Here is a 15,613-nt window from a genome sequence, read left to right as displayed (position 1 = left end):
CAAAAAGCCCATCACACAGATATACTAAATACAAAAAGAAAATATTCTCTGCTGATCCTAGCACGTAAAAGATTTTTTTTAACAAAAATTAAATTAAATTTTTTAGTTTGAATATAAACAAAATAATACTATTTAAGTCCACGAAATTGAGAAATGTTAATGATTTTTTTATAGAAGACTATTTAAATTTTTTAAGGCTTTCCGACCAAAGAACAATGATGGCAATGTATATTCGAAGTTGTCAGCTAAAAATCCGAATAATAAGATGCTTGTCTCTCACTTCTAGAGATTATAGTACTTAAAATTATTGGTTTTATTTTTTACAATTAATTTAATGTACTAAACATTTAAACCATCTATACCATGTGAGACTTATTATTAAGGAGACTTCCTAAGTGTGATTGAAGCTCTACACTCGCCGCCCTATTTCTAATCTTCGTACTTGCTATCTGTACTCGCTTCTTTTAACTCCCTAACTTATTGGGATTTTTACTTTACAAATACAGACAATAATTATTTAGCCCACGATCTTGCTTGTTAAGCTTAGCTGCTCATTGTAAGTAGGATTGACCCCTCTATTCTTAATTGGATTTCTCACTCAAATACAAGAGAGTAGAGATAGTTTTGGGCCTATTTTGCTTTGATTAATATTATCGATACTTGTCAACAAAATATGAGGATAGGAAAAAAAAAGATTATTCTTAGTGCGCATTTGGATGGATTTATTTTATTATTAGTTTATTTATTTTTATTTTATTTCGAGGGTAGAGTTTATTTTGTTTTGTGTGTATAAATATAGCTACAGCTTAAAAAATGAGATACTTTAAAAATCTATAATTTTTGTAAGAATAAAAATCATCTCAACCAATACTCTTATAGATTCAATTACAGTTTATAATTATAGTGTTCACATTTGTTTATTTTGGATTTTCCCCCAGATAAGTATAGAGAAGTCATAGAAAGTACAACAACAATTCAAGTCAAGAGTAAAATCAAATTAGTTCCATCTTCTACGTACAATTCACAAGCATTCATGGTCATTGTTCAAATTTCTAGAAATATTATATTGACAGTTATTTTGTTCATATGCTTGACAATGAGCAAATTTCCTATAAGAACTTTACAGTTTACACATTAGTCTTTCGAATAGAAATCTTGCAGCTTAGAATAGAATGGATTCTAAAAGAATACTAGTAAAAAAAATATAAAGATGCCTTTCCCTTATTGTGCTGAAAAATATAGTCTAATTCTTAATAAAAATTAATTATGGGTACAAGTTCTGACATACTAGTTTTTGATGTCCAAGATCACTGGGGTAACCTTCGCCCTTAATACTTCGCAGTCAAAAAATAAGAACATCTACCACGTAAACGATTGGATCCTGTCTCCTCTAAATTCCAAGAACTAACATGAAATTGTTGGCTTTCTAAAAATTTGAAAGAGTAATTAACTAATAATTATCTTTTGGAAAATTTGAAAGAGCAATGTCCCTTTTGGTCAAACAATACGCTAATTAAATTCACGTTGAAATACTCCCAAAGGTTGATTTGACCCCTTGTTATAACCTCAACCTAATATTGGAATTCTAGAATAACATCTTTTATCTCTTCACAGCATAAATATTTACATTATTTAACTGTCATTTTCATCAAAAGCTTGCCATTTAGTTTTTAATGAAGCAAGTAGTAGGGGAAAACAATTCATAATTTTGGTACCAAAAATAAAACAGCCAATTCAGTAGCATAGGCTACAATAAGGAGTCCAAATCTTCTGTCCCACTTTTTTTGTTCCACTCTATACTCCACCAATAAAAACTTGTCACGTGATCACCCTAATTAATAACGGTAGTATTAATAAGTCAATAATGATAGTATTTAATTAATTAGGTGATCACGTGGCAAGTTTTATTGGTGGAGTATAGAGTGGAGCAAGAAAAGTGGGACAGAAGATTTGGACTCTGCAATAAGGGCTCATTATCATTAATTATGCGAAAGAAATGAATATCAATCTTGAAATATTAAATAATTTTTCACTCTAATTCAACAAGAGAAAGGAAGCTTATTGAATACACAATGGAGAAATGGGTGAAGCTTAGCAGAATAGCCTGAGAGATATAGGCCACTGGACCGCATGAAACCTTGTAATTGATCTAGATTCTAGACATTTAAAAAACCTTTTTTTTTCTTTTTTTGGTATTGTCTCTGATTGCAGGACATTGTCCTTGATGCTAAAAAAAAAAAAGATATCATTTGTATGCACTTTTTATTATTTATACTAGTCACCGACTTATGCGATACGCGGAAAAATTTGATATAATTATATTTTATTAGATAATTATTAAATTAATATATTATATTCTATATTTTTTTTAAAGTCAATATGTGTTATTTGAAATTATGTTTTAAATTAGAAGTTTTTTTAGTGTAACATAATATATTTTGTAGTTGGGAATTATATATAGTGAGATATGTATAAAAACACAATACAATAAAATAAGTTTTCTTTTATTTTATAGTATGAGAATTATTAGACCAAGTTGTAATCATGTATACTTTGTTAATTATTATATAGATATATGCGAATAATTCTTATAGATCTCTTTCTTTCTTTGACTATTATTTTTAATTGTCTCTTTACCTCCTTTTTTTTAAAAAATTTTTATTATCAAGTTTAGGATTTAACCCCAATTATTTATTTATTATATAATGATTTATCAAGTCTAGAATTATTGATTTTTATTGTTTTTTTTTTTTAATCTAAATGTAGCATTGAACACTTTTTTTTTTGAGATATTTAACAATGGTTAACTATTTGGTGTATCGCATGAGTTAGCGACTAGTATAATATAAGTTTGGGTTGTGGGAGAAAAAAATTTCTATTATAACAATGTTCTTTTTCTTAGACTTCAAATCCTACATGAAGCAAAAGTCTCTAAATAGCCAAGAAAACAAACACATCTTCAATATTGTTCTCTTGCTGCCAAAATCCTAGTGGCTCCACTATTGCTATAACTATCTTCATCAACGGTGTCGGGGACGTTTTTGCGACAAGGGCCGAAAATGTGAGAATGGCCCAAATCTCCCCTTGGGTTCTTTAGAAGTGTTTATTTGTGGAGAATCAAGCCCAAAATTCCAAATGTATAATAAACAAAAGGCTAATGTTGCTTTAACAAGAGAAAATCAAAATGCTAATAATGAAAGTGCAGAAAAAAGCATAAAAACATAACAGGTCTGAAATTTCGACCCACAGTCATACAGAAGAAGAAATTGAGCAAGGTTGTGAGGAAGAGAGGGAAGGTTCCCTTGTACCCATATTTCCACCCCTAAGGTTCAGAATTGTGAGAATGTCTCTTGGCTCAGTGGGTTTTTGCTTTGAAGTTTCAGGTCTATAGAGAAAACGTGGTTTAACAGGTCTGAAACTTCGACCCACAGTCACCCAGAAGAGGAAATTGAGGGAGGTCGTGAGGAAGAGAGGAAAGATTCCCCTGTACCCATATTTCCACCCCCAAGCTTCAGAATTGTGAGATTGTGGCTGGCTAAATGGGTTTTTGCTTTGAAGTTTCAGGTCCTTAGGTAGAAGGTGGCTTGGTTGTTTTTTAGTTGAAGAAAGACTCTTGTCTTAAGCTTGGGTGTTGGTCCCCTAGTTTTGAATCTGATTGTGGAATTTATATTGAGTTTGGGGTGCTCTAAGTGACTGGTTTTTGGTCAATAGAAAAGACTTTGGACCCCAAGGTGTTAAGCAAGTAGTAATTTTCAGGTTTGCTTTTATTTGGATAAAAGGAAGGATTACTTTTATCATCATTAAGGGAAATGCTTGTCTAAACCCTCATTGGCTCCTCATTTTCAGTTGTTTTAGACCATTGGGAGGCTCAACTAGATGAGAGCTAGCAGCTGAAGTTGGCCAATGAGAGCCAACCATTTTTAAAGGAAAAAAAGGGTTTGGACAGAAACTTTGGGTCACAGTCACACAGAGCATAAAAGCTGTTTTGAGGTGGAAATTTTGGATACAAGACCTCCTCCATGAGCTTGAGGTGCTACCAGTGTCCCTTGCCCACTTGGTAGCACGCATGAGCTAGGCTCATGCAAAAAGTCTGAAAGGAACCAACCCATACCCTCCAAACCACACTTCCTCAATTTCCCCCAATAAGTCGCATGGGCTTGGGCCATGTGTAAAAGAATAAAATAAAATATAATACATTGAATTGAGCCCATAAGGAAGTTGGGTTTGTAGAAAATGTGTCGTGAAAATGAGTATCAACAAACGATAACCAATCTTTTTATTATATTTCTCTATTATGAAGTCATATATTCTTTTGTTTTATTTCAATAATTTCTAATTGAATCATCTAATTTATTATTATTATTTTTGGACTTTTGGAAATTTTAGCATATGATTCTTTGATTTCTCACCTTTTTTTTGGGGGGGGGGGGGGGGGCAAAAACTGAAACTGTCTAACAAATTTTAGCAACTATAGCCACAAATTATTCTTTTGAAGGTAACTCATCTTTCTCTATATTTTTTTTGTTGTGTAATCACACATATTTTGTTTTGTTTCAATAATTTTTAGGCTCTAAATATTCAGATTCTTTAATTTTTTTGGCTTTTTGAAAGTTTTAACAATTAAATTTTTGGATTCATTTTTTTCCATAACTGGATTTGTGAACTATATAGCCATGGATTAGTCTTTCGAGGGTAGTCATATCTTTCTCACATTTTTCAGTTATGTAATCAAATATTTTCGTTTTGCTTTAATAATTTCTACTTTGAATCTTATACATGATACATTATACATTTATGAAAAGTTTTCCTATGCATTGTATGGGTTAACGACTAGTTATCGTCTCTATATATTACTAGCCTCTGAGCACGCGCTCACACGCGTGCTCAAAGACTCTTCTATTTTTTTGGTAAAAGTTAATAATTTGTATCCATTATAAATTAAGATTACTACATTTTTCAATTGCAGTCATCTGACACAAGTGAAAGTATTGCATGGTCAATAGATGATGTGTTTGCCAAAGTGATGCGTAAGGAGCGCAAAGGTCACATTCATGGGGTAGGATTTGGTCCAACCCCAAGTGGTCAAAGTAGCAAGACTGCTCTCACGAACAGTGAAATACAATCAAGTCAAGCAAGGGACAATGAAGTTGCACAATTGAAGGATTCCTTGGCTACTATGGAGGAGAAACTAGCAGGTTTTGACGAAATGAAGGAAAAAGTTAGTCAATTCGAAGAAATGGAGCAAAGAATGGCTTGCATGCTTCAACAAATGCAACAAATTTCTACACAATGCAATTAGGTATGATAAATGACTTTTAGAATGTCAATTTTAAAATGGCTTTTAGAGGTTTAAAACATAAGAAACATGTCTTCATTTAACTTGTTCCCATTTTTTGCCTTGGTAATATTTTCTTGTCATTATATTCCATTTATACGCACTTATTGAGTAATTATACTTTGTATGTAGAATGTTCCTCTGATCCAACAATCTCCAGCTCTCCCCAAATCATCAGCCGCATCTCATCAACCAAGCAGCTCATAAGTTTTATCTTGGTGTTCGTGGAATTTTTGTGTACAAAGAACTATGGAAGAACAACCTCACTTTTTGCAAGTGTTGAAGGATATTTTTAAACACTTTGGAACTTTGATTATAGTATTAGATTAATTTGAGCGGTTGTTTTATTCAAAGGACCACATCTTTTTTTGTTAATCTTAAGATGGTGGTTATAGACAATGTTATGTATTTGATAATATATTTCTATATTAATATTACGTTAGTTTCAAGACATTTGTGGTGTTGTTAATTAGTTACATTTGTGGCAATGTATTAGTAGAGATAAAATTATTACAGGTTCTTTGTAATAAGTCTATGAACCATTTATTTATTAGCAAACAGTGGTTTTAAAACCCACTAGAGAAAAAAAAAAAAAAAAAAAAAAACCTATAGTGGCAGTCAAAAAGCGCCACTAAAGGTGCACATTTTATGTTTTAAATGAATCCATATAGCAGCGCTTATTGCCCGCTGCTACAAGTGCAATTAGTCTGTTTTGATTGATTGCCTATAGCGGTGCCATCTGCCTGCTGCTAAAGGTAGATACCAATGGCGGCGGACATGACCCACCATTGTAGTACACCGCAAAATACTAGAACTATTGTGGTTGGCCAATAGAACTATTGCGGTTGGCCAATAGAATGCCGCAATAGATCTGATGTACAACAGCGGGCCAAAAAAGCGCCGCAAGAGGCGACATATAGAGGCAGTTTTCGCACCCGCCGCAATAGCTCGCTTTTCTTGTAGTGTAACTATGTATATAAATTTAGTAATATAGCTATCACAATATATATGGTTTCATGAAAGAGAAGTATGTGTATGTATATAAATTTAGCTATAACAATAAATATGGTTACATGAAAGATAAATATTGCATGATTGGTCATGTAAGAATTATTTTTGTAATTTACTTATTATTGAAAAGATATTAAATTCTATAATGACTTGGTATAATTTTTTTGGTTTACACCCTCCAATCAAGGAGAAATTATTAGATCGATTAGGAGGATTGCTGACGTGGTTCTTCTTGACCTCCCAACTAATAAAATGCTCTTATTTATGCAAATGTAATATCACTTGGTAATTTTTATTTTTTATTCCTTATGCTAATTAGGAAGTTCACTCACACATTTACATAAATGACATTATCTCATTAGTTGAGAGGGCTACATTAGAGGTCCTCCTGGTGAACCTAATAATTTCTCCAAATTAGGATATCCTACACTATCATCTATATATCTCTAGAGGTTGAAGTGTAATATTTATTGTTATTACGCTTCCGTTAAGTCGCCTCATTCACTACATCATTGGTTATATTATTATTCTTTTTCATATTTATTTTTCACCTTTAATTTATTTTACAATATTAAACATATATAAATATATTGACTTTGCAAATTCATCTTAGGCGGTTTTAACTTTACATATATATATATATATATATATCGCACCTTTTTTTATCATTTTTAGTTGGATTTTTTTTTTTTACATCTCTACCTTAGATTGATTAATATTTGTGTTCTTTAGAATTCTATTTTTGGTTGTTTATTACTGAAAAATGAAATTAATGAAGAATCAAAATGTATTTTTTTTTTAAATGTCTATAAAAAGGTATTCACAATTCTTACTTAATCTGGGGTGTCAATTCGGGTTAGCGTGTCTGGTTTGTGTCATGTCAAGGTAGGGGTATTTGACTAAATGACTCAACTTGAGCCCAACTCATTTAATAATTGTGTTATGATCCTTTAACCCTAACCTAATCTGTTAATAAAGCGGGTTGACCTAACCCAATCCACTTAACATGCTTAATAAACGGGTCAGGTTGGGTTGACACGAATGTAACACAACTCATTTCAACATGCATTAATATTAAATATAACATCCATTAAGACTTTTTTTTTTTTTTTGACATCCCAAAAGTAGTGCATACACTTCAAGTCTTCAACCCATATTTAAAATAATATAGTTCAACAAAAATATAACATCTATCTAGAAATAAGTTCTTTACACCCCAAAAGAAGTGCATACACTTCAACCTAAATTCAAAACAACATAGTTCAACAAAAATATAATATCCTCAGGGTTTGTAAAGTTTCAATTTCCAATTATATCATTTGTAAGTTTTTATAATTATTCACTTTTCTTTTTAAATTTAAAATATAGGTTGAATATAAAAGGTATTTAACAAATCTAAAATAAAATGAATATTTATTTGTTATACGAGTTAAATGGTTGTGTTTTAAATGGGTCATTTCTGGTTGACACAAATAAATTGACGTATCAAATATGTTTATTGCGGGTTATGCGGGTTGACCCGTTTATGACATGTTTCTTATCATGTCGCTTTCAAGTTGACCCGTTTATGACCCAAACTCATTAGGCTCAACTTTAACCCGCAAAAACCCGTATCGGATTCATATCATGTTTACAGGTTAGGTCGAACATTGACACCCCTACTTAATCATTGATGGTAGAAAAGATACAACTTGACAACTGTCCCATATGAGGATCTCCTGCTAGAGGTTTGTTCCCCCATTATCTTATTATTGACTAATTCAAATATGTTCCTTGATGCAAGTTTTTTTTTTTTTTTTTTTTTTTTTTTTTTTTTTTTAAATTATTGGGGAAAAATCATATTATAATATGTCCATATTTTTTGTTGTTGTCAAGTTTTAGTTTATTTGGAAAACAACATGAATATTTAGACAATATGATGAAAAATAGTTAGTGCATTTGAAGAAGGTAGTCTTTGTGCAGTTTCCTTTCATTGTTTGTAAATTTTTTTTTTTTTTAAAGCATTTACGAATATTTTATATTGTTCTTCATCTTGCTTATATCATTAGTGCATTCTTTGAGATTTTTAAGAAAACAAATTCAATTTTGAGTTTAAAATTATTTATCTCTATATTCACTTTATACATGTTGAATTAAATGCTAGATTAGATTATGGTAGTATTAATACAATACTTCATCTTTCTTTTTCTTTTTCTTTTTTTTTCTTTTTTTTTTTTGTTTTTTAATTCTCTACTATTTTCTCCTTAGGAGTAGCAACTTATTTTTATTGCATTACTTCAAAGTTTTCTTTAAAATTTTGAATTTTGATTATGTGGTGGATATTTGGCTTGATTGATCACATCACACTTGATATGTTTTATATATAAGAGAGAATAAGTTTGATTTTGATTTGAGTTTTATTCTGCCCTTTCTTTTTGATTTTGAATTGTAATTTTTTTGAGTTTTATTAATTTTTTAGATACGTTCTAGGTGTTTTTGATTGTACGGTAGAAAAAATTGGGTTTGAAAAAGTTTGTTTAAAACTAAAAGAATCATTTCCAAATATTATATACTTTTTAATGATAGACAAAATATTATAAATAACTTTTATTAAAAATTTAATATTTTCACTAGCTTACCTTTTGAATTCCTAGGAAAAATTGTATTATATTCATTCTGGTTGTACAACAAAAATTATATATATTACATTTGTGATTTTCCCTATAATAAATGAAAATATGATTATAAAATACATTACTATTTATTATTAGTCCAAATTGTGAAAAAAAAAAAAAATTTAATGAGATTACCCTAAAAATATAATCACGTGCAATGTGCGGGTCCACAGCTAGTATTACTAAAACATAAATACACTTAATAACACATGATAACATCTCAATAAATTAACACATATTCAGATTTTAAGTAAAATGTTGATGTGATGTCATTATGTGTGATATGATGCATTGAGTTTTAAGTAAAATGTTGATGTGGTAATTTTTTAAATTACAAGTTTTTGTAGTATAAAATTATACATAAAATATAAGCTTATAGATCATATAGTAAATAATATATAATTGACACAAAATTTGACATATATATTAAGAGCGTAAAAAACATGCAATTCCACAATTTATTGCTTGCAATCATTGTCCCATTGCTGCAAATCTAATACTTCAAATAGTGTAGTCTGAGAATCAGTGGATGTTCTTTTCTTCCTACTGACTAGGCTGTGGATGATCAATGGTCTGAGCTATTTGCGAGAGAGTATCCTGCAGAATGGGCCTTTGTTCCTTTTCTATCGCATAATGGGCCTTCACTCTTTTTCTGCTATTAAACGAAAACTTCAAAGCCCAAAAGCTCAGAGAAGTCTTCTTGTGATTTATTTTATTTTAATATTTATTTTTAAAAATAACGAAAAGGAGCTCAATTAGTGATTACTTATGGATATTTTCACGTTATGACTGTAAGAGAGACTCCAAGACCTGAAATCAACTCATAAAAAGTTTAACGGTGAGTGGGCTTTGTGTGAGAGAACGGAGGATGAGATGTTAATTATTTATGGGTTGATGTGAAAAGCTTTTTTTTTTTGTTGAGAAACGCTTAGAGCTTGGGGTTGCTGCTATTTGGGCCTGGTTCTGTTTTGGGTCGGGTCTAGACGCAAGAAAAATCAAAAGGTGAACCCGACGTGAATCGAACACGCAACCTTCTGATCTGGAGTCAGACGCGCTACCATTGCGCCACGGATCCAATTGTTAACAAGATGTCCTATTAATTTTATATTTAACCAAATGTTAGAGTTATCAATTTATATGTGCAATTAAACCGCTTTTTCTAGGCAATTTACTGAGCCAATTTTAATAAAATAATTTCCAACTTTTTATAAACTATTGTTTCTTTTACTACTTTCCAATAATGCAAGTAGGACCTATTTATTTTTTTAACGATTGCCCTAAAAATATCGATTAATGTACTCCTAATTAAGTAGTACAGTTACCCATTGAAGGGTGTTGGTACCCAATTCTAACCAACATGCTATCAACAAGAATGATTTACTTCCGGTTTCCACCTTCTAATCAAAAGGGCAATGGAGAAAAAAAAAAATATATATAAACCAAATTTTGAGGACATATTTCGCTTGTCCTTAGACCATGTTGACGACCTATTGTTAATCTTTTATACCTATAAATTTAGAGATGCCTTTTTCCCTCCCCAGTCTTACTCCCACATGGCTTGTGAACTCCGCCACAAAATCGGCCAACCCTTCCTATTAATAGAGGTCATGGGCAATACTGAATATTGATTGAATTCTTTCAACTTGATTGACCACTGCTTGTGATGACAAACTACATTTGAATTATATTGGGATTTTTTGATTGGTTAGTCATTCAATGGCTCGAAAGTATTTTTGTACCTTTCGCTTTGCTTCCATGAGCGAAAAGGAGAGATTCTCGATCCCACAATATCATTCTTGTACTCCCCTCAAGGCTTTTTTGGTGAAGTATACTATCTTTTGTATCTCTTGCTCTTCCTAAACCAGGGCTAAGCTTATTGCAAATGGGAATGAAACCAAGTAGAGGTGTAGTTCTTCACTTGGCTAGGTTGGATTAAATAAGAGAGGTGGATTTTGAGTTCTTCAAATGATTCTATTTGACTATAAATATCTAGCATTAGGGTGATAAATGCTAATTAAATGCATGCCATGATTTTCTCCTTGACTTTTCAATAATCTTTTTGACAAGTGTTGTTTCTTTATTGGAAAATTGTGATTTACAATTATGTTTTATGTTGGTTTTATTCCATGACAAAAAGTATTGTAATTGCAATAATTTATTTCCTTGTATTTTGTGAGATTTTATTGTATTGGGTTTAGTATTGAGTTGGTGAAGAATCAAGTATGCAATGAAGATCAGTGCAATTTTGCCACTAGCTCGCAAGAAGTTCGCGAGTAAAGGTTCCCGTGAAAAGGTCACGTGAGAAGCACATGTTGAAAGCTAAAAAGTCAAGTGTCAGGTTGCATTTCATGAGTACTTCGCGAGAAAAGGCCATCTCGCAAGGTACCTGTGAAACTCTCTGTCTGGAAGATTTTAAGTGTGACTCTCTTACCCTTCACCCATGCTGTATATACTTTCATTACCCACAAAAGTAAAGGAAACTATTCAGAGAGAAAACCCTAGATAGGTTTCTACAATACAACACACTCATCTTTTAGAGAGAGAGCTATTCATCCTTAGTAAGAAATTATTGTAGCCTCTTCTCATTCCCTCTCCCATTATCATACATTGAGAGGAGATTTGTATCCAAACATAACCCACACCTATTTAGAGTGTAGTGAGTATTTGGGAGTATGGGAAGTTTTGGGGATTTGCCAAAAGAAGCCAGTGAGGCTTGGCGGATGCAATCGTGCATATTGCGGGATCCGAAAAACTAGAGAAGACAAGATTTCGAGAAGTCCGTTGGTAGCAGGAGCTTGGAGAGCTCAAATACATGGGGTAGGCTAGGCTTGGAGGGTCTTTTGTTATTCGTGTACTCCAACTTTATTCTCTAGTGGATTGATTTCGACTTGGAGGGTCGTGGAGAGGTTTTTTGCCGAGTTCTTCAATTTCTTCTTCGATAACACGTTTTAGTGTTATCTTGTGTTTGCATCTCTCTTCCCTACTCTTTATGCTTTCATTTTATTGTTGATAATGAATGAATATGGCTTAGCGTAGTGTTATCGGTTCATTGTACTTATTTACTCTTGTTCCGCACTTTGTTTAAGTTAGAGTAAAAGAAATCTAGCCATAATTTTTAATTGAGGTCTAAACAAGTTCTTGTGCTTTAGCACAAATCTGAGCTTTCACTTATAAATGCATGATTTGATGTGATTTGATTTGATTGCTAATTAATTAGATTGTAAATATTTGATTTGCTTTAATTGATTTGACTTGTTTTATTTTCCTTTCCATTTATACTATGAATGAATTGCCATGTTGCGTGTTAGATGCATATTAGGATAGACTTAGTGTATGTATATGTATAGAGTAAGCATAGAATAACCTATTACAAAACTCTTTGATAGAATTAGGATTTACAACATAATGATTGGAGGCCAGCCTACGGGTCGAGTAGGGTTGAGTGCTTAACACCTTTCCATCCCCATACCTAAATTCGAACATGTGCTCTGATAAGATCAGTCCTTCACAAAAGGTTGCTATGCATATGGTTCTTAAACCTAATTTAAGTAGCGACTCCATTTTTACCCCTCGTTCGGTCCACTCAACCGAGGCATACTTCCTATGAGGAAACTACTTATCTCGGGCGCATGCGCCCATAAGGTTGGATAACAATTAACTACTGATTTTAAGTTTTAGAAAGTGTGTCTTTTAATAGTACAAAAGACTTCTTATTTTTCTCTAAGACTTTTATTTACCTTATTAGGTTCATATTAGAATTAAAGAGTAGATGAGAGAAGAGAGAGTGAGTGAATTAGATTTTGGTATGAAAAAAGGAAAGGAAAGGGAGTAGTTTGAATATTTTGCATTTATTACATTAGACAAAAGGAAACAAACATTATTGCAAATATACATGATCAAAGTAGACAAAATAGATACGGAAAGCAAATAAAACATGGCATTAAAGGCAAATAAGACTAAAAATGAATTAAACATGGTTTCTGCCAAGATTGGCGTATGCCATAAGAAGAATGTGTATGCATCCTTCTTCCAACATACACATCTAGGCTTCAAGTCAGATTCCTAGAAAAAAGACCAAAAGATGAACCCTAGCCATCCATAAAAAGCGTACGTGCGTGTGTGGATGTGTACACGTTTTAGGAAATGCGTACACACCCTGAGGTAGATTAGGGTTCTAACATGTTTTCAACAAAACATAAGAAATAGATATAAAATAAAATAAAAATAAAATAAAAAAACATAGAACAGATTATTATGCACAAAACAATAAATTAAAGCATTAAAAACAACATGAAAAAAATAAAGGAAACAAAAATCGAGGCAGAGAGCAAGGATCATGGGAAATATGGCTAAAGATCAATCTAGTCCTCACCATTTTCTGCCCTTCTAGCCTAGAAAACTTTTACATTTAAGTTTTGGGAGATATTTTTGTAGATTTTCTGTAAGGAAAAATTGTCTGACCTTTTTGGTTGATGAAAATAAGGGTATTTATAGGAGAAATGAGGGTCTAGGGTTTAATGGGACGTTTGGGTAGCCAATTGATCAAGCTGGTTGCTCTAGAATCTCACCAAAATGGAAATGGAGTGATTTGAAATTTTCTATGTAAAAGGTGCGTACGTCAAACCTCGACTAAATTAGGTCAAAAATGGGTTTTTTGGGGTTTGGGGTTGGACTGTATTGGGCCACTTTTAGGGTTTATATCCTTATTGGATTCCACACACAATACTGATCATTTTGGTAGAAAAAGATTGTCATGTCATTGGGGGGTTTGGGTATAGGTCAAAACAAAATGAGGCGTCTACACATGGGCATATATAAAAGAGAAAAGAAAATACCCTTTATTTTTGTTTGAACACCCTTTTTCTTGCTGTGCAAGTGCTACACCTTGTTGTAGCACGACTTTCTTGAATTGCACAAAGATGTTCATGATTGATGAGTTTTAGTGGTGAGATGATTAATTATACTTTTTTCTTAGGAAATTTTTGTCATTCCGATCAATATAAGTGGTATAGATATGAGTAAGAATGATTAACTCATAAACTCTAATCATATAATGAGCCACAAAGCTCAATATTTTCAATTGTGAATGAATATGCTTATCCAAACTACAAAAGGTACACAACATGAAACAATGTTTCATTGGCCAACCAAGGTACACAAGTACCAGTATACACAAAAACACATTGTTTTTGTATTTTTCAAAATTTCCATTTTCTTTTTTTTTCTTCTTGAAATCAATAAAAGAAGTTAAAAAAAAAAAAAAAAAAAACCAACAACAACAACGCACACAAGGTGATGACTACTCGAAGACTAAAAGGATACAACTTAATTGGTACAATTGTGATATAATTTACACAATTTTGTAAAGTTCACGTTCCAAAAGAACTAACATATTCATGTGTAATATATTCTTGGTAAATGAATTGTGATATAATTATGCTTTATGTGTAATATATGCTTTATACCAAGGATACAACTTAGGACTTTACACAATTGTGATATAATTTATTTAACCCCAGAACCTACTCTCTCCTCTAAAGACATCTCATGCAACAGTTGTTACCAATTTAGGGATTGATGCAACAGAGGATACAATTAGGGCTATCCATGGGTCAGGTCGAGTTGGGTTGTTCCCGACCAGACTCGACCCAAAATTTTTGGGTAGATTAAAACAAATCCCAAAACCGACCTAAAATTCTTATCAAATTGACCGGTTTAGGTCTTTTTGGGTTTCGAGTTATACCCGTCGGTTTTAGGTTTTAACACCGGGGTTGAGATTTGGCTGGATTTGTCAAGATTTGGCCAATATCTGGCTGGATTTGTCAAGATCTCACTGGATCTCAAAGAATTTGGACTAGATCTTGACGAATCTCGACGAAATCTTGCTGAATCTGGTCCGAATCTTAATGGACTAAGGATAAGAGAGAGATACCATCGGTCAGTTCGGTTTTCGTCAGGTTTTGAAACCTAAAACCGCCACTCGACCCGCACCCCTCGGGTTCTAACGTCAAAGACCCACCGCTGATCGTGAGTTGCTCTGAACAGGTTGGCCATGGTTTAGGCGGTGCTAGATTAGTTAGTTTCGACGGGTTATCGGTTCACTTGGATAGCCCTAGATACAACTCAATCAAAACCAGCCTAAGAGCACTATCTCGAGATGCAAAAAGCCTAACCCTCAGGCAATGACCACTCGAAGACTCAAGAAAAGCTCCAAGACAAGAAAAAAAGAAGGAAACAGAAGGAAAAATATGCCTAACCTTAGAATAATCTACCATCAATGCATAAACAAAGAAACAAGTGTGGGAAGGAGGAGAGTTGTACTTGAGAAGGAATGCTAAGAAGCTTGGGCTTGGAGGAAGAAATACTATAGAGGAAGTAAAAGAGAAGAAGGAAAGAAGAAAGAGGCAAAAAAGGAGCTTAAAAGATGTCCCAAAAATCGGAACGCTAGAAAACCAAAGGGCACGTCGAAAGGCATAGCCACATCCAACATATGAATGTTTGACATGTGGCCACAACCTTGCCAGCGACGTCATGTCTCATTAAATGCGAGTAGAATGGAATTTTAGGAGTCTTAGCTGACACAAAATGACCTTTGTGGGCGCAAGCACCCGCG

The 15,613-nt window shown here is 32.7% G+C and overlaps 1 non-coding gene across 1 annotated transcript; it reads right to left on the bottom strand.

Moving 5' to 3' along the window:
- Positions 1–10,003: 10,003 nt before the first annotated feature.
- TRNAW-CCA (transfer RNA tryptophan (anticodon CCA)) lies at positions 10,004–10,075 on the bottom strand. The gene has a single exon. It is a non-coding gene; the product is annotated as a tRNA-Trp (tRNA).
- Between the last annotated feature and the right edge of the window lie 5,538 nt (positions 10,076–15,613).

Source organism: Quercus robur, chromosome 4, assembly GCF_932294415.1.
Source record: "Quercus robur chromosome 4, dhQueRobu3.1, whole genome shotgun sequence".
NCBI lineage: Eukaryota > Viridiplantae > Streptophyta > Magnoliopsida > Fagales > Fagaceae > Quercus > Quercus robur.
Note: the sequence above shows the minus strand (reverse complement) of the source record. Positions and strands in the feature narration are given on the sequence as shown.